This window comes from Hyposmocoma kahamanoa, unplaced genomic scaffold (assembly GCF_003589595.1).
Source record: "Hyposmocoma kahamanoa isolate Upper Pololo Valley unplaced genomic scaffold, ASM358959v1 240, whole genome shotgun sequence".
Classification (NCBI taxonomy): domain Eukaryota; kingdom Metazoa; phylum Arthropoda; class Insecta; order Lepidoptera; family Cosmopterigidae; genus Hyposmocoma; species Hyposmocoma kahamanoa.
Window position 1 is genome coordinate 2,294,996 of NW_020653757.1, and position 21,529 is coordinate 2,316,524.

General features: G+C 36.3%; 1 protein-coding gene across 1 annotated transcript in view; it reads left to right on the plus strand.

Annotated features, from left to right (window-relative positions):
- Positions 1 to 365: 365 nt before the first annotated feature.
- The window catches only part of LOC113228742, a 123,951-nt gene continuing 102,787 nt past the window's right edge, over positions 366 to 21,529 (plus strand). Inside the window, exon 1 of the mRNA XM_026462107.1 lies at positions 366 to 392. The gene's annotated coding sequence lies outside the window, so the exon portion shown is untranslated. The remainder of the gene's footprint in view (positions 393 to 21,529) is intronic.

The window sequence follows — 21,529 nt, forward strand, 5'->3', positions numbered from 1 at the left end:
CATTCGCAAACATGACGAGTTTAAGCCCTTCAAAATTAAAACATCCCCAACGCAGTGTCTCAATCAGGAATTCTAATACGGACCCTCATTCGTTATACTACACTTCAAAAGGACAAAACAGATTTTTGTATAATGCATTCCTTGTCAAGTTTGACGTTGTTCCGAAGTATCAAATACGTTGTGAGAAATGTATGATGCTGCGAAATCGTTCCAATAATCTCAAAGTTACGCGATTGGATCCCGAGCGCAGCAACAAACATGTCTCCGGGGTGAGGGGAGGGATAAGATGGAGGGGATAGGACGCGCACCCTCAGTAATCGTTCGACAGCTCTAGTGGACGGGCGTCTGTTCAGTTCAGCTCTTTTATCCCTACGCACCGAGTTTCTTTAGCGGTGAGTGTTTTCAATCAATTTTAATAAATGCACAGTTATTTGTTAGTGAACAGTACAGTTTACACCTCTTTAGTGCTGAATATTCATAACGTGTAAATGTATCTAACAGTTGTCAGTATAATACAATTGTTTCGTTTCACGATTTTGTTATCTGCTAAGGATACAGTTTTATAAATCATCCCGAATTTGTGGGCGCGATGAGGACGGATCGGGACGTATAACTTAAGCACTGAGATAAGTTGACCCGCGGGAGTTGCAGAACTTTTCCAAGATAAAGAAAAATATACTTTTGTGACCACAAAGACGGAACCCTAATACTTATTACAAGGAAAAATGTGTTAACGGAATAGTTTGTCTACGTTTGCTCCAGCCCAGTCACGGGCACGTGTGTGACTTTATGTCCTGATTAGATAATACGGGATTCTATCCATAACAAATATTTATAGACGTAATTCGAAGCTACATATTAACGAGAAAAATCTTTAGTCGATCTGTCTGTCACAGGAATTGGCTTTAATTATGTTTAAATTTTATCATTATTGAAAGCTCCACTTTAGTCTTTCGTAGTGCACACCTAAACATGTAACTCTTCAAACTGCCGGGTTATGAATCACTTTCCTTTTGACTACAATGAAAATTATTTACTCTGATTGTGAGGTTACAGCACAAAATCACAACACGGGTTGAAGGCCATAACCAGTGAGACGTACTACTTAGAATTTAGTAATTTGAATGCTGTGTACTGTGTGTACAATTATAATTGGATGTCAGATTTATAATGTTACATATTATGTAGTAGTTCTAAGTATTATTTATAGTCTGTTATCCGTTGTTGTACCATATAAAAGAAAATAAAATAAAGATTGACAATATATTTTAACACCGATTTGTAGCGGACAAAGTCGCGTGCAATAGTTACTGATAATAATGTTATAAGAAGTAATCGGAAAGTCATCGTGTCGTTCCATCATCGATCTGTAGTCGGCGAGACGATATTGGCCATTTGCGAAGTCATTGCGTTATGCCATCGGCCGACGGGAAACATACGCCGATGACTCGGCTGTTTCAGGAACGAACGCACTCGCGACAGTTTCTCTTCATTCTTCAACTAGTCGATAGGTTACTTAATCTGTAATAATATAAATACAAGAGGGACAAATAAGAGTACATATCTGACCAATCTGTTGTACATTACTGATCTCAGAGCAAATCAAATCATTCAAATTATGTTATTTCCATGTCAAGTTCTTAAATTATTTATGCGAAAACCATGTTTTAATATAAATTTTATCTTAAACTATGTACCGACTAACGACACCGTCTAAATATCGAGTTCTTAGGTTTTCGCGATTGTTGCAGGACAGGAAATGAAACTAGTTAGTTGTTCGGACCTAAATGTGTATTTGTTTGTGCGTGTGTTTGTTTTTCTCCAAACAAACGGACGTTTGGTGCTCTTTACAGTTATATATATATATAGTCCCATGGTCACTGCTCTCTGAAATGGTAAAGTGATCAACCAGTCTAATACGAATATAAACCACCGTATTTTTCACTATTGTTACATAATATTAATTATTTACCTTATTTTTAAATTTTCCTCTAAGAACATTCCAATTTACGCTACGTAGGTTTTAGAAATTATTTTATTTTAAGAATATAAATTATTCATTAATTAATAATGTCAATTACAATAAATTAAAACATATTAATTAGTAGTGCAGTCTTATGTTTGCTTGGGATTTTTCATTAGAGGAAATACTGGATCCAAACTGGTGGTATGGAGAAACTATCTTCCCTGTTGAAATGATTCGATCTAACTTTTGTAACAACAGTGAAAAGTAGGGTGGTTTGCATTCATATTAGACGTAACTGGTAGAAGACTTTACCATCTCAGAGTGCCGTGACCATGGGACTATATACTGTAAAGGGCCCCAAACGTTGGTTTATTTGAAAAAACATGGAAAAAACAAATACACGCGATTTAGATAAGAGAAAATAGTTTAAATTTCTATAGATATACCGTCTGGAGTCCAAAGTGCTGTAGTTTGAATATTGCTAAGTATGAAGTTTGTGTTTCTTTGCATTGTCGGAGAGTTTTACTTTAATTACAGTATATCCCCCGGCGGAAAAGGCGTTTGCTGGCCTCGTGTGTTGAAAAGCTTAAAACTCAGGCTCGCTGAGCTTCTGTGTATTTCTCGTTTTCGGTAATAATTTAATATTTATTGAGTTCGCCTTGGCCTGTTTAAGAGAGTGTGTTACAATCGAGCTGTGTTGAACACATTTTCTCTTCAAAATCAACAAAATTTTTTTTGAGACCCTCTGACGAAACGGACAGGGCGCCGCCCACCTGGTGGTAAGTGACAAGCCTGTCCATAACAGTTGCAGTACTTACCACTCAGTGTTTTAAATCACAAAGATCTGAGGGGCACTGCGCCCGTCACCCTGAGATATTTGTTGACAAGTCCCGTGTGCCTGTAATTTCACCAGCACCCTTACCCTTCATAGCCGGAACGCAAAGGTAAGGTGACAGAACTTCCCAAAAAAATCTCTTTCACAAGGAGCTCTACTGCTACTAATAATAATAATATTGTACACGAATTTCGTAATTCCATAAATTTGAAAATTCCCTCCGAAAATTTTGTTGTGTTGTTCTTCGCCGTAATATTAATTACGCATAAAACCACATTGTTTCTTGTCTGGGGTATTTGAAAGTCAACTAACTGCGCAAGGACTCGAGCAGTTCAATATAAACCGTAAAATAATTAAGAGCAAAATGTACAGTAACAAACCATAAACAGGAGTACTTAAACTTAGTTTAGCAGTAATTTGTTGGATCACAATGGCTTGGATCGCAATGGGCCCGTGTACTTGTCTGCTAAGGATAAATCACCGCCGACTAAGGCCGAACTTAAACTATTCTCGGTGGGAGGATTTTTAGTCGATTTACTTCCTAAATGTGTGAAGATTTTTGATAGAATGAACTACAACATGATTATACCCACTACTTAAAATTGTTGTTGTAATTATTGTGGTCACTTTGAACAACATCTTGTTCATTTCAATTACATATTTTTGCAGTACATTTCTGTGACCATCATAAAATAAAGAGGATAAATTACGAAAGCATTAAGCGTTAAATTATTCTCTGTGATCGTTTACCCGCAATTAAAATTGTCGCCTCTTCAAACGAGTTGGACATGACGGTTCACGTGGTGTGCAACTTCTACTTCTTATTAATATATGACGCCGGATACGCAACCTTTTCAAAAGGGTTCGGCGTAATCTGCAATTGATTACGAATAATCTCCGTACGTCTCCATGAGCTGTCTCTATTCGCCTTTTGCGCGAGACAAAGGAATTTTGAATCACTGGCCGTGGCGTTGCAAAGTCGATTATGAGATCGCAGGATGTACCTACAGTATTACTGCACTTGGTTCATCATCGACCGGGAATGTCTATTCAGAGCATACAGTGACTTTTACACTACATGATCTAGCCGTATTTTCTTCTGCGACAAATTGACTTGGGCCGTCGGATTGGTATTAATAATAGAGACCGATGAGTATTGTAAAACTACTTACGGGTGAAAGATTTGATATCCGTGAGCAGAAAACTTTGTTTATTTTCCAAGATTTCTGTATATTTTTCCAAACGTTAGAAGAAGTTTAAGTTGCCGGGACCCAAAGATATTGAAAAAACGTTTATAAAGAATGATTCCTTATCGTCTAACTCCATAGTCAAATATTGAGCCTAGCCTGGAACGGCTAACGTCATATATAACATCTGAGTGTGATAATAATGTTCATCGTGCTTTACCACAGGTGAAATATTGCACGGAGGTCGTAACACTGACCATCATTCTACAGACTTTTACTGTTTCCATTGGCAAAGCATAAAGTTAGAAATACTGCACCCGAAAAAATTCCAGTCGCAACTTTTGAAATTAGAAATATGAATTTTTGACCGCCGGCTCCTTTTGTGGCGTAGCACCGAATACGAATAAAAAGATTTTTATTTAATTTCTCCCAAAAGGTGTAAGCAAAGCACTAAACTCTTACAATATACTACAAATACATATTTACTGCACACAAGAGAAAATAAAAGAAAGACAAAAGTCAAGACACTACAGGCTGCTCGATAGCAAGTCCCTTCCGAGTAGCGTCAAGGTAACTGCAGAAACTTAAAAAATAGTAACATTAGAAAGTGCAATAAATGCTTATTATCGTTTTCGTTTTCAATAAACCCGTTCTAATTTACTTGTTTCTTGATCTGTAATTTTTACTGACTGTGAAAAACATCTAACAATTCCTCATTCATTCTGTAGCGAGGTAATATTACGAACAAACCGGTATTTTACAATTTAGTGTCCTTTACACAGCTGCAAAAATAACATTTATATCTCACACTATACAAATAATGTAACGGTTTTGGTACAAATGAAATTATTGTCTCGTAGGAAATTATTTTTCAGATTAAAATGGCGTATACTTTTAGTTTCGGGCCGTTTATGGGTCCCGTGGTCAAGGCTGACGTTATTGTCTTACATAAAATTATTGTGGTTTTGTGGCGTAAAGCATACACAAAATTAAATATGTATATCACCTGAGATTGACCTTACTGTAAATAATAGAGGAGATGGAATTATGCTTTTTGCCGTTTCATGAACTATGCGTGGTCTTTAGTTTACGAGCTTATAAGATTGATTATATTAGTTGTAAGAAAATGATGCAGCCGTTGTGGCCATCATTGGCACCATTTCATTACGAAACCGAAATCGTACTGCGAATCATTTATTATTTATTTACGACAGTGAAGAGAACCAAAGTAACTTTGTGATAATTAAAACATAATATACTAATAAACATAATGTAAAAGCACTCCTACTGCTAATTAACAAATGTTTTATGAAAAATGCTTAAAATCTATTAATATCTTTGCCTTTTACAAAGGTGTGACATAAATATACTCTTCCTGTTATTTTATAACGCCTACCAATGTAACCAATAAACAAACTTACTACTAAGTACCTGTAAATGGAGCAACTCATATATTTACTTTTTAACCGACTTCAGAAAAAGGAGGAAGTTTTAATATTCAACTGTATGTTTTTTGTATGTGTGTATGTTGCGCGATAACTCTCGCATTTGTGAATCGATTTTGATGATTCTTTTTTGTTGGAAAGAGGGTACTTTAGCAGTGCAGTGGTCCCATTTCAATTTCAAGAAAGTACTCCACCTCTAAGGGTGGCAAACTAGGGGATGAATGATTTTTGAGGTCGGTTTTTTTTAGTACTCTGTACTGAGATTATTGAAATTTAATGTTTATTACACAATCGGTAACGAAAAATTTATAATTACAGTACAATTAAATTCATTTAAAAATTAAATGAATTACATATCGTCGGTGTTTCGTAGAAAGGGCGGAAGCGCCATTAGAAAAATTGTTTCTTCCTTCCCCTGAAACATTTCCGAAATGGCCCTTTCGCTCTTTCTATAAAACACCGACAACATGTCAATCCGCAACGCAGGCTTCGTCAACCTGCAAATTACCTATACGTACCTCACTCTAAATAATCGATCGCGGAGGTAAATTTTCTTCCAAGTTATAATTTACGTTATTTAACGTTCAGTCTTCTCGACTATAGTTCTATATAATAAAAAATATATTAAGTTAAAAACTTAAAAGTACACAAAAAAGTGATGGCTTGCACGCCTATGCTTGTAAATATATGACTCGCTCTTATACACCTCCAGTTTTTCTTGAGGATTTTATGGTTTTTAATTTACGTCGGCAAACATTTTTGTACTAGGTAGGTAACAAAAAATATTGTGTAGCATTTTTTAGAGATATCAGAATTTTAAATACACAGCTAGATGCTAAAAAACTGTCTATATAACTCATTTTCTACATTTTGTCCTTTAATTGAGTCCACCAATGAAGTTTAATGGTACCGTTTTTTTAAAGATCAATTTACACATAATTACATGTTGTAAAACTGTTGTATGTTAGGTCTAAATTACAAATAATAATAGGGGTTAAAGTATGAAATTGCCGATTTGTACTGAAAATCTAAAAAAAAAAAAAAAATTGTTTATTTTTTAAATTTTTAACAAATTTATTTAATCAAAATAGTTGCCATTATTATCTATACAATGCTGCCATCTAATGGGAAGGTTATTAATGCCTTTGCGATAGAACTCCGACGATCTAGACTGCACAAACTGTGTGAAAGCATTTTGTACTGCCTCCTGGGAAGAAAACTTCTTGTCACGTAGATAATTGTCCAAATCACGAAAAAAATGGTAGTCCGTTGGAGCAAGGTCTGGTGAATACGAATGGTTTCTAACTGCAGTTCCTGAAGGGTCAAAATGGTTTCTCGTGCTGTGTGAGGTCTCGCGTTGTCGTGGAGCAATAATGGTGAAGATCGATTCATGAGTCGGGGCTGTTTTACTGCTAGTTTTGTCAACATGGTTCGGAGTTCGGCACAATAGACATCTGCCGTTATTGCTTGACCAGATCGGAGAAAACTATAGTGAATAACACCATGCTGAGACCACCAAACAGTTACCATTACCTTTTTATTGGTAAGTTTTGCTTTAGGACACTGTTGTGGCATTTGACCTGGGGTCAGCCATTGCATTTTTCTTTTCCGGTTATCATAAAGAATCCACTTTTCATCACATGTTACAATTCGATCCAATATTCCTTCATTTCTGTACCGGTTCAACAAGGCAACACAAGTTTCAACACGCGTTTCTTTCTGCAGATCAGTCAAATCATGAGGCACCCATTTTTCGTATTTTTTTATTTTATTGATTTGACGCAAGTGAGTCAATATTGTGGGTAAGGTAACGTTAAACCATGCCGCTAATTCCTGGGTAGTTTGACTAGGATCGGCTTCCACTATCTCTCTTAATTCATCGTTATTCACCTGTGTGGGCGGTCTTCCTCGTGACTCGTTCTTTAAGTCGAAATTTCCATCACGAAAGCGTTTAAACCAAAATCGCACGGTGCGTTCATTAGTAGACCCCTCTCCAAACGCAGCATTGATATTGCGGGCTGTTCCTGCCGCGTTAGTTCCGCGTCGGAACTCGTATTCAAAAATCACTCGAATTTTCGCAGTATCCATCTTTCTTGTCTAAATTGAATAACAAAAACAATTGAAAGTCGATATTCAAATGTTTCAAATTTAAAAAAAAAAAATCACAGAAACCATTTGAAAAAAGTTTCATTCGAAAACCTCAAACCATGAAGATTCTATGAAAATTCAAAGAACCTATTGCAATAAAACGGCAATTTCATACTTTAACCCCTATATTTCAAAGAACGTGAACATTATTTTTATGTTATTAGTCTTATGGCAATTTTCCAAAGCTTGCGTGCTGCTTTCGTGGTGGTATGCCGTTGACGATGTTTGAGTAATATTTAACAATTTACTTACCTCTGCCATTGTAGTAGATATAAACTCGGTTCCTCTATCTGTCGCAATCTCTCTCGGAGTTCCATACCTAAGGATAAAATTCTCAACAAATGTTTTGGCTACCGTATTTGTGTCTTTTGTCACTATTGGGTAAGCTTCTGTAAACTTTGTCAGTTCACATTGAAGTGTTAGTATTCAATTATAGCTTGCATGATCTTTTGTTAGTGGTCCTACGGTATCGAGATAGATTTTATCAAAAGCTGAATGGGCAGTCGTCCTAATCACCATCGGCTGCCTAGTTTTTAAAGAATATTTGTCTTTTTGGCATTTCTCACATTTTCGTACATATTCTGCTATGTCTTGATACATTGACTGCCACAAAAAATGTCTTTTTATGTCATTGACCATTCGTCTAATGCCCGCGTCGCCACTAGTAGGCAATAGATGAAAGTCATTCATGATAATTTTTTTGTCATCTTCGTTATTTATTTTTTGTACTCCTTTAACGATACAGTCTAGGTCCGAACCAGTCTTTAATACCTTTATTCCTTGTTTTAACTCTTCTATAAATTGACAATACAATGTTACAAATGAAGTTACAGAAAATCAAAAGATTTGGTATTGTCAAAAAAGACACTACAATGAAAAAAATATGCAGTATTTCAAGTCAATGTTAGATAAAATAGATTGGAATACTATACTCACTAAAGATAAAACAATAAATCAAAATCATTATTCGTTTTTGGAGACAATTAAAAATATATTGCACTATAGTATTCCTTTGAAAAAAAAAACAAACTTAAAAATAAAGTTAAGAAAACGTGGTTAACACTGGGTACAAAAGTGTCATGTAAACACAAGCTGTTGTTAAAACTATGAGTCTCACGAACTAAATTACATACCAAAAAATTAAAAATTCTGGTAATAATAACGCTAGGGAACTCCTGTGTTGCGGGTGCCATGGACACACACATAAACAACCACAAATTACACCCAAATTCACGAGAGAAATAAATGTAGGCCATAGAAATATTTCTCCCGGCCCGGGAATCGAACCTGGGACCTTTGCGTGGCAGGCCGGTATGGTAACCGTTCAGCCACGGAGGCAGTTAACTAGGACTATGTGGAATATAGTAAGAGAATAAACTAATAAAATCCAAAAACCACCCAGGAAAAATATTAAATTAAAAGTCCTAAACACTTTAATGGAGGATTCCGCTTGTGTATCGAACACATTTAACAACTACTTTGTATCGGTAGGGAATAAAAAAGATCTTACTGCGGATAGCCAGATTCCTTCGTCAAACAGACGACCAGTAGCTATTCCAATTCAAAATTCTATGTACATACAGCCTGTGGAGCCAACAGAAGTATACAAAATTATTCGCAGTTAAAAACAAAAAAGCTTTGGTTTGGATGAATTACCACCAACACTAATACAAAAGTGTGCAAATGAACTAGTTCTCCCAATTGTATTTTTAATTAATCAATCATTTTCCGAGGGCACTGTACCCGACTTACTGAAGATATCTATTGTCAAACCGATATATAAACATGGCGATCCCACGGATTTAAATAATAATCGACCTATATTCCTTAATGGTATACGCTGTGGGTGTTCTCCTGGACATAAGGATGGCTTATACTAGGGTATCATATAAAATATTGTTACAAAAGCTTTATGGCATTGGTGTAGGAGGGACGGCATGTGAGTGGTTCAAATCCTACCTTACAAAACGCTTTCAGTACGTGGAGGTAGAACACTACGACGCCAGCTCTGGTGTCATATCTAACGTGCGGTCGCCTAGGGTGGACGTGACCCAGTCTCTACCACAAGGAAGTGTGATCGGGTGTATAGTATTCCTGATATATGTTAAAGATTTACCCAAGGCGTTGAACGTTACCAGCATTTTATTTGCAGATGACTTGTCGGTGGTTTTTCCATGTACAATGGAATCAGATTTGAATGAAAGTATTAATAACATTTTTAATCATGTAAATAGCTGGCTTAGGGATCACAATCTGGTTGTTGATTACACAAAAACTAAAATAATACAATTTAGACCATATCAGAAGACTCCATTAGATATAAATTTTAATATAAATAATACTCCGGTTGAAACAGTGAATACGTTCAATTTGCTCGGAGTAACCATTGACAACAACAACAGCCTACTATGCTTATGCTCATGCTTGGTTGGGTTATAGTATCACCTTGTGGGGAAATAGCACTGATGCGTTGAAGTTATTCACTTTGCAGAAGAAATGCATTAGAATACTAGTAAATATCGAACCCAACAGAAAGTTGTAAACCGCACTTCTTAAAATTAAAAATTTTTGTACCATTCTGCGTCAAAAGTATCATGTTATGTTATTATTATCATTATCATTGTTTAATTTATTAACTTTTGTTTAAAAATAGTTTATTATTATGTTCTTTTATTTTTTTTAATTTTAATTAATGTATTTTTTTTTAATTGCGACGCTCTAACAGGGTCATGTTGATACTATTTTAATTAGTCAGTACGATTGTCAGTATATACATTCTCAACCACAAGCCTGTTATCACTCTCCTTCTTTTCCCTTTTATACATATTTCTTGTCATCACATTTATTACCTTTTCATTCATACCTTTCAGTTCTTCTGAAGTCATCACGATAAGAGATAATGCATCTGCTGCAACATTATCTGCTCCCTTTACATACTGGATGGTAAAATCATATTTTTTTATCTAATTTCACCTAATAGTAACCTTGACTCATGTCGAAATGCGTGAAGTAACCTGAACCTGCCAAAGAATCTAAAATCTCTGTTATATTGGGTAAAGGAAAATTGTCTTCTTTCACTCTTTCGTTCAACTTTCGGTAATCTATCACTTTACGCCATTTTTCTCTCCATTTCTCCTGCTTTCTTCGGTACAAGAAGAAGTGGACTTGACCATTCACTCTGTGCTTCTTCTATTATGTCATCGTCTACCATCTTTTTATTTGACTCCTGATTTCTTCCTTCTGACCATGTGGAAGTCTATACGGTTTTGTATACACAGGTGTAGAATTTTCTTTTAAATGAATTGCTTGTTCTCCTACATTTGTTGCTCCTAATTTTACTCTTGGAAGATAGAATGCATCTGGAAATTTAGAATTTTTTTGTGAATTTAAATGTGAGAAGTTTAAAGTTGAAATTAATCTTTTTACTCTTTTGGAATTTATATTTTCCTTTTCAAATTTACATATTGTATAGTCGCTGAAACTTTCTATTTCTACTGTAAAATAACTTAATCTCTCTTCTTCCTCTCGTGTATTTAGAATTTTTATTGGCATTCGTTTGTTCTTCGTTGGTGTCAATAACTCTGCTACATACACACCTTCACACAACTGTTTATTAACTACCACACATCCATCAGTTCTCTCACTATTTACATAAAATATGTGTTCACACCTTGGCGGAATTGTAATGTACTTATTATAGCCGATTTGTCTCATCTGCATTGGCAATATAAGTTATCTTGTTTCGTGTTTAAGTGTCATAACGTTAATTTAAAAATCTAAGTGACATCCATACTTACTTAAAAAGTCCTGTCCTATTATAACTTTTAAAAATGTAAAATTTGTGATAATTTTTGTCCATCAATGCATTACTGTAACAACAAACCTGGTTATCATCGAAAAAAAAATATTTAGCGTTGATTCATTGTTTTCAGATTGGTTTCCTTCACGGTAATGATTTTCCACTTCTGCGAAGTGTATTGATCGTCTGTTTCCTCTTTGACTCTGACTTCTACACCTATAAACCTGCTAGTAATTACCGCGACTAACATTTCTATAATTTCCTCGACTATTTGAGAACAAAATTTATGAGGTGCTTCGCATCATCATCTTTTAACATAGTCTCATACAATTCCATAGCGTCGATCAGTTGTACAATCGTGGATTCATCGTCGGGCGTTATTGGCAGTAAACTAACTGATGAATAAATCAATAAATGAAATGATGTTGTAACTCAAAAAAACTCATTTTATCGTCCTTTTTGTTTTCCGGTATTTTACACAACTGTTTTATTTAATTAAAAACTAAATTTATATTATCTATTTTTCCTTGTCCTAAATCATTATTTCCTTACTTAGTTTTTCTTTCTTAATTAATGCCACAAAATTATGCTGCTTCACCGAGTTTATCTACGATCGCATTTGCTTCTTTCACTTTTTCATCACATGTAACTCCTTTATATCGACGCCTCCTACGTAAAGTATCGTATGTCGGAATTGCCAAGTTTACAGGGGAGCGTTTTAAAGTTCTCCGTTTTATTCGGCAAAACTCGTTACTCACATAGAGTGATCATCTAATACAGCATCTAACCGATATCTAGGATTTTATAATACTCTATGTGAGTAACGAATTTGCCGAATAAAACTGAGAAATGCTAAAGTCACGTGTTATGCAGCTTTTTAAAGTTCTGAATTCACTGAAGCTCCCCTGTAAACTTGATAATTTCGACATACCATAGTTTACGTAGGAGGTGTCGATATCTACGTTTTCCTTCTTTTATTAAATATTTTCGAATTGCAAGTAACTCATCATATAGTGTAAATAAAACATCTGCAATTAATATAAGTACATATCTTAAATAATAAATAAAAAACAAAAACTCAACTGTACTAATTTGCTTACCATCTACATCTATAGTGAATACTCAAGTACTAATATATATTTCGATTATATACTTTTCTTGTAAACACTCAATTCTTAATATCAATTTTCACTATCACTGTGCTATTTTTAGATCCGTTGTCTAGCCGGCTTCAGCAATGCAGGCGATATCCACATTAGGGGATGCACTGATCACGCGCTCATCGAGTCCGAAGTTCACGCGGTTGATTTTTAATTATATTATTCGCACTTTCCTATAAACTTAAAGCACTTTTTACACTTCACTGGTTTTTTTTAAATTAGCTCCTCCGTCTCCAGAGGTTCTCATCCTCAACGTCATTGCTTCAGCTCCGCGATCAATGCGTTTACTGAGACGCACGTTGATGTATCTCAACAAAGCAAAAATTATGACGAGACCAACTATGACCACAAAGAGACCCAAACACGGGTTGTTACGCTGCTCGAGCTTATTGTTGTATCCAATTTGGTCAGTATATACTTTGGCTTCCTCGCTGGTGCTATGTTACCTTTGAACTTGTTAACTTTGAAACTTGTTTTAAAACTTGCAATTAATTTGAAATATTTAAACTTGTGACGATTTTTTTTTAAATTTTTAATTGAACACTATTGTCGCGACGCGTGATACGTGACGCCTATAGTTCGGCGAGGCAGGGTCGCCATGTAAGGTCGTGGCAAGTGAAACAAATGAGTGCCGCACAAAGACTAACCTTTTATTTAATAGCAGATCGATTATATGATGTGAATGCATGACTTAACCTAATCTATATAATATGCATACACAATACATAGGTATACTACAAGATATAATTCAAAATGCGTTTTATCGTTCCTGAGACTCAACCTTAAAGTAGTGAAATAGAGGATGTAGGTAAGTGTCAACGAGAAAGGTGTGTTCCCGAGGTTTATTCAACTTGATAAGGATCGTTATCGAAGCAAGAAACACAAAACATTTGTTTTTCAAAACTAATTTTTATGCAGAGTTTGCATAACAAAATCTTTTTATTTTTCATAATTTCACTAAAATCCAGTGAAAAGGTATATTAAAGTTCGTATATGTTTGTGTATACAAATTTCATTCTCTGAGTTAATAAAATTACAGCTTGCTGTTAATACACTTGAAAGCAAATAAAGAAACATGCACGTTTGTTTATTTTTAAAAATACCTAAAAGAAAGGTACCGGGTGCTAAAGTTTGCTGCAAAAAGCGGATTTTTTTGCGAGTAGTCTAATTTACCTCGAAACTTGGTAAACGAATCTTTTTGAAATACGTTCGCTTTTGTTTTTCCAAACCACTACCTACGTTACTTTATCGATTTAAGTGAATTTTTTCACACTCGCAATCTAAGTACTAAAATAATATGTAGTTATGTTATTTTTAAATTTCATTTGTTATTCAGCCAACATAACAAGTCCACAAATGTGTTAGTTATACTTAGCCTATGTTATATTTACATTGAGGAAGCTGCCACATCAAAGGACGATGGAATTCGTTAGCTATCATCTTCAAGAAGATGTAACTGCTCGCATTCTGTCTCAACAAACACTGTCGACGCTCTGCAGAACACCAGCAACCGCAACACCAACCCGAAGGCGTTACACAGAGGAGCGCAGAACCCTTTAAAGAGCGTTATTTTAGATTTGTACGCTATTGCGGGCACATGAGTGGCGGTGTCCCTCAGATCTTTGCGACTTGAAGCTCTGCAACTGTTGTGCATTGAAATGAGTCAAGGCTCTTTCCAATGGCCAAACTGCTAAGTAGTAGTGTTTGTAGTTCCAATTTCACTGTGCCGTGTGTGCAACTAACTGTTTGTTTATTTATTTATATACTGTGTGTGTATTTTCATTGCGGTGCTTATCCAATTTTTTACTTTGGTGTTTTGGTCAAGTGAGTTATGAGATTTGATTTAAATATCTATCAGGGCGAAGTAATATAAGCAAATCGATTTAAGTGACAACGACATATTTTCTTTTTCGTTCCCACTTCGAATGTCGAGACATAATCGGGCGAAAGGATTACTGTTACGCCTTGTTCGGGAATGGGGGCGAAACTTGGGGAAGGGGGAGAGGGTGTCGAGTGCTGACCTCAGTTGATAAGAATAACTGTCACTACACTCTTGGATAATTATCTGGTGATATAGTTGAAAAATTGTTACGAGGAAACGTAAAGGGAACTGGAACTTTACCTTGTCGCTCATCAAAATATTGTCTTTTATGTATTAATCATCAGGCAGCGCACCTTATCATAAAAAATTTGGACTTTTTTGTCTGGCCGGGCAGCTGGCATCACCTATTTGAATAGTGATGGAAAATGTCATCACGAAACTTACATGTCAGAAAAAGTGTTGGCGAGACGACTCGAGAAGTCGTCAACCCGCACAATGCCAGTGTGGTGAACTTTGGTTAGCCAATGATCAGCCTTTTTAAGGCTGCGACATTCCAACACTGCTGCACATATTATTATTATGAGTCAATAAGATTCTGTAGAAATTCTGTACTTCTTTTATGAAATAGATATATAAACATGCTTTGTGAAAACAAAGGGTCCGCTAAAAAATTGTCTCGTATTTTCAAATAATGGTGACTGTTACCATTACCAATAATAAATTCATCTGAAACCCGTCATTCATCCGTATGAGACGGTGTTTCACTCTGAATCGTCTCCACACCCCCTCGCCCGCTCACCCCGCGGGAATCTGAATCCCGCATATTTCACCCTCTGCGGCGCATTTGTCACCGCATCCATCTGCCACACTGAGCAGCATGCAATTTGTGCTTTCGCACGTCATAACTACACATTGTGCACCTGCTTAATATTGCCTAAGGCCTGTGTACAAATAGTTTAAAATTACATAGAACTTGGGAATAAATATGACATTTTAAGGTTACAATTGTTCCACGTGGAACTACTGGGAATAAACGCTGTTACCGTTAGTACCTACTCACGCATGAAAATACCTTTCTGCAAAAATGATTATTCGACTACTTATTGGACTTATTTCGTACTTCGATTCTTTGTGTGTTTTTCAGAATTTTCACGGAACTTTAAAATTCAATATGCGTCTGTCGAAACAATTCCTCGCTGACACATAAGTGTCGCATCGCGCACTTTAACTTGGAAGCGTTTGTTTGCAGTCGGTTTGTTCGGCCGATAGCGGTACCAAGAGCATTGAACTCCTTCACCCACACAGAGAAAGGAAACCTAAATTACCCTCTGCGTTTAAAGTCTTCCATGTCCGTTCAATCTCGTTACGCAAATAAGCCGGAAAAGCGATTCCTTCGCATATGCGAAGGAAGGGACCCCTCGCTCGGAAGTTGCGGGTTCCACAGGGCGCGCCTCTTGGCCCACATTTTCATCTAGTTGACGATATTTCCTTCAGCTCCGCTGTAATGAGTTGGATTTCCTTTGAAATTTATCTGAAATCCTATCTTGATTGTTGGAGGTTGAAATTGTTGTAGAAATGCTACAATTTTCTCTTACGCTCGTAAATTTTTTTTATTTGCCATTCGTTTCCTCTGTGACGTAATAGCAAGTTATTATAAGCTGGTGTTTGCCAGCAGTTTTCGTTGGCCCTGCGACCTAGTCTAAGATTTTAATTTACACCATTTTACTATTACTTTTTATTATTTATTACAAGCTCTTTTGTAATGTTAATTTCCAGTGGATGGATATTCTCCCTCCTCCATAAGCTACTGTCCATTTATTCATACCGTCATTTAATTCCTCATGTCATTATATACACAGCTCGTGCTCGTAGCATAGCAGTATGTGTTTTTTATTTATTTATTTGCAAACTTTACAGCTTTTAAATGTGGTTTACAATTCTGAATAATTTACTAACATAGCCAATTACAAAGTTTGTCAGATTACAATTAATTACACAAAATAAAAACTAATTCGATGCCAGAACGAAGCGGCTTAAAATATTGTTTATCAAAGAGCAATCTAATAAATTGAAATGTATATTGATAACTGAATTCCGTTGTATTAATAGATTTAGACATTAATTTTTTAATTACTATATTTTTTAAATGAAGCGACTTATATAAAACAAGTGGATTTTAGTAGAGTATGCGCATTTGTGTGTCTACTTGTGTGAAGGTGTATGTGTATATGTGTGAATGTGTGTATGCGTGCACTGTTATATTGCAGTTCTTACCTTTTACACTGGAGGTGTTCCTTCAAAGAATTAATAAATTTGTTGCGGTTCAAAAAGAAGATATTAACATATTTAAATTTGTCCTCGTAAGTACGCGCAATTCTATGCAAAACTAAGTGTTTCGCGTAGTTTGAACGGGTTGAGCCCGTGTGTAAGGAGCGCATGTCTTGTACGAGTCGGGCAAGCAATAAACCACTGCAAGCGGTCAACTCAGGACAATCTGATACAGAGTGAACTACTGCGTCAAATAGAAACTTCATATCTGATAATAGATGCCTATCCTTGAGTGAATCCAGCTGGAAGAAATTGAGTCTATCGGGGTAGTAATCGTACCTTTTGAGGTGGTAGTTCACTCTCGTGTGAAACAACGCTGCACGGACTCCAACTGAGCTATATGAGTCACGTAAAATGGAGACCATATAGGGGCGGCGTACTCCACCATTCTCTTGACATAAGTTAAATACAGCTTTTTTAAAAACTCTATCTGCCGAAAACATTTTGCACTTCTATGAAGAAATCCAAGCTTTCTATGAAATATCTGAGTATTGAAATCGAAATGCGACGTATACAAGAGCTCATGATCCAGCATTACGCCTAGATCGCGGATGAGTTTAACTCTAGAAATGGAAGTGCCATTGCGATGGTGTTAATAAAATCTAATTGTTTCACGAGGACAGCCAAACAGCTTCATTCTGCCCTTGCTGCGATTCTTATGCAAGCTTCCGCTTCTTTCAACTCCATTGCATATTATTAGATTTGAAATTGTTCGCTTATTTGAAATAAGTCCCCTCGTAGCATATACACACTTCCAACCATCGTTGCACCGCGATGCAAACCGACATCGGCTACAAATGCTCCCGCCGCAATCTCACATCCTCATTACCACAATCGATCTAAACTCCCCCCGCTCCGCACCCGCGCACCGCACCAGATGACTTTTATCCCATTCTGCCCTTTGTTTTGTGGTTTTGCGTTAATACGGATGTTCCAGCTCAGAATGAAACCGAAAATTTGACACACTACTCGGTGTGCGATAAAGCTGCCTATTTACTTTCAACATGGCAACGAAAACGACTAATGGCAACAATTTTTACTTTACCTGTGGTTATAAAACGTTGAACTCTTTTACATTTCATGAAAGATTCATTTAAATTACAATTAGCCTGATGTATCCCACTGCTGAGCAAAGGTCTCCCGAACCCTCCACGCATTTAAATAATGTTTTAGTAATTGTTCGCGACAATTTGATATGAATTTATGCTGTGGTCTTACTGGTTGTTTAAGAATGAGCTTGTCTTATTTTGTATGAAACTGGAAATTTTGGCACTAATTTTATATCTCACAGCCAACATTCATAGAACCAATGGTTTTTACCACCAATGGTTTTTAGTAAACAATTCATAGAATAAATGTATATTACAGAAATAATTTTGACCTATTAGTGAATTATAATAATCTATTTGACGTGACTTATAAATTTGTTTGTCTAATAAAGCCTCGTCCAGAATCTCTAGTTTTCTAGAAACTCTTCAAAAACATTGTGGTCCAAATCAAAGTCTCCTGACTCAAGATTTTATAGAAAGCAAGCTACAACCTCTTTTTATTTGAAACGGTCGAGGTATATACGCGTAGAGAAAAAAAAATTTGCAGCAAAAGGTTTTTGTAAATTGATTGTCAGATAAATTTTAACCTATTAGACATGCGGATACTGTATATTTTCATTTAATAATGTTTCTTTTTTTCTGGAGTTGGTTCCTTTTGCACGTTCATATTTTTGGAAGCATTACAAATTATTTTTGCGTGTGGCACCTTTTTTGCTCTTCGCACACACCAAACTTTAGGAGGAGGCCTGGTGCTTCGAAATATAGAGAACCCTAGTTCGAACGCGAATCTCTGGCGAGAGATTATACGTAATATTACTTAGAACCGTAACTTTACTTATAAAGTTAGTGTGACAAGAGAAATAGCTATTTTATAATCATTTAATTTTGCGTGCACTGAAATATTTCCCTGCTTTATTGCTAAACGTTTTATCCTCCTTCCGATCCATATCGTCAATAATAAAGTACCTCCGACACGTCGAGGGTCTCGCTGTCTCCAATCGTTCCATGTTGAATAGGTTCCCCCAAATTTCATACGACGTTTATCGCGTTTTTGCATTAGTGTTGATTCTGCAGTGCAATTTATTTTCGGCAGTTCATCGATGCCGGCGAACACGTTTCTATTATACAATTTTTAAGTGAAATCACACTCAAAACTAGCAGGTGTGATTTCACTTAAAAGTTTTAATGAGTCTTATGTTTTATTGTTTCAGGTTCAAAATTCACGAAACAGGTGGGTGAGTTTAACCAAAAAAGCATAACGGTTTGGTAACTCACGTGTTCATATAATGCAAAATATTCGTATGCCGGTTGTTCTACCCTGATGTCAGCCCTATGAATCTGTTAGCGCGTTGCTTTCGTATTTTGCACAATTGAGATAGACGTGAACGAATTACATAGCATGTTATGATTACTATTTGGACGTACGCGTAAGTTCAACCCAACGTCAATAACAGCGTGGTACATGTTTCGCAAATATCGACAACGTTAGCAATATCCTCCCTACGCTCTACTGTAGTGACTCCTTCGGGGTGTTATCCCGCGTATAATTCAAATATTTTATTGACACATCCAGAAAGGGTGTCACGGGGCTTCACCCGCAGCTATCCTGAGTGTAAATCACACGGTTTATTATAGATCTTTGCCCAGTGTATGTACTATATTTGCATGTTATCTTTCTGTTTTCGTGTTATTTGATGGTGACATTGCTTCAGAAAATTCGTTTTTATATTCCGTGAATTCAAACGACCACATAGGATCGCAAACACTAAAAGACTATACACAACTATCTCTATCTTTGGCACGTAGTTTTCTTTGAAGTTAATTAAGAATATTGTTCTACATACGAAACAGTCTCATTATAACGTATCATACGTACCTATAAATTTGCTTCGTTAAGACGCAATTGAGGTACAATCACACACACAGCACACAGGCACAGCATCATGTTAATTGACATCCCATAGCTACATCTCTAATTCCCCACAGTCGTTTACTTGTTTGCAATCCGGAAGGTCCTTTAATAATAATTGCTGTGTTTATCCGCAGCTTATCAACTCGAGGGTGGATTTAGATAATTACAATCGACGCGGACGAATGCAGCGCCGTCTCGGGGGACCTCCTGTCGAGAATCTCGATTAGGGTTGCTGCGATCACGCTGCTCACATACACAAATCGCTTCATCTGTCAAGCCAGCCATAGCTACCAGCTAACAACTCAAAACAAGTATCTAAGGATAATGATCCATTGGATTGAAGAAATAATTTGGAGTCATTGCATCTTGTGTTTAAAGTTTAATATCAAAACTTTTGAAATGTTTTCCGGCCCTAGTAATAGGATATGTAGAGAAATAAATTATATGGTTAGTTTAACGCTTCGTAACGCTCATTGGCAAAATGCGCTAACAAATCTAATACTTCAATTCTTAGAAACCGGCAGTCAAATCTTACACTTTTCTTTTCGTGAAAGAGGTGAGTAATCCAAGTGAAGAAACGCTCGAAAGAAATTTCCCCCTCGGTCACGTACAGTTTCCATTGGATTTCCAGCGAGATAGGGCGCAAGTTCCTCGCCACAATTTCGCCACGAAGCAAAGTCTCGGCGCTCAATAATGCATGAAAGGTTCGTTTAAGGCGCGTAATTTAATTACGCTTCATTAAAACAATGTCACTCGAGTTTACGAAATTCTCCGCTTGTAATTTGTTAAGGAAATGTTTTGCATACAATAAACATAAATATGTTTTTACTTCCTAGAATTATAAGACGACGTTTCTTCTTGTAAATTATGTCGCTATTTACCTAAAATCAAGTATCTCTTGTTAGTCATTGTTGTGAGCTATTATTAACTCGGCCTTAGCATTGTGTAACCTTTCGATGAGCCGGAATTAGTCAAGTCTAGACTTTCTGAACAGTTGAATTGTTTACAAGTCGTTTAAAGTCTTATTTTACAAAACTTTGATTTTGCTGATAAAGTGGTTGCATTTTTCAGTGTGTAAATATCAGTTATTTAAGGAATATGTATCAATTCAGCGTCTTACCAGCGTTGACATCGAACGTACATCCGTCTGGTAAAGTTAATGGAGTACTTTAAAATTGATTAAAATTGGTTTTGTTGATTGTTCTGATTCTGTTCTGACAAATTATGTGATCATTCTACATGCGTGTGCTTCATTATCTTGTTCTCACTCTTTCAGCACATAGTGCACGTCAACTTTAAGCTTATGTTCGATCTGTGCGGCTGATCACAAGTCATGTCACGTCGCCCGTTCGTTCCGTATGCAGTTAACTTTTACCTCTGACGCCGTCTGTGGGATGACTATGTTCTGTTTTGAAAGAATGTTTATTTGTTACGTTTTTCAGTAGGATATTTTGCAAAGTGTCTTGAGGACATAAACGTGTCAAGTTGAAGGATCTGCCATAATAGCTATGCTGGTAAGCGGGCTAGCGATCGCTGTAAATCTGCAAACTGATACATAGAGAGAGCTACATACGTAACTAGTGTATTTTTTTCTTTGTTATGGCAACACACCCTTGTTATATTGTGTCAAGTGTCACCACTCAATGGGATTATGGCACAGCCGTATCCCCAACGCCCCGTCACGACGAAGGGTGTCATATTTGCTTACTTTCGGTCACATATTGATTTATTTTTGAGTATATCAAAACTGTACAATCTAAATTCAATTGTATTCGCATGTCTGCGAATGCGTATTCGTTTGCAGAATATTTGACCATGCTTTGTGTGTTATGTGTGTGTGTGTGTGTGTGTGTGTGTGTGTGTGTGTGTGTGTGTGTG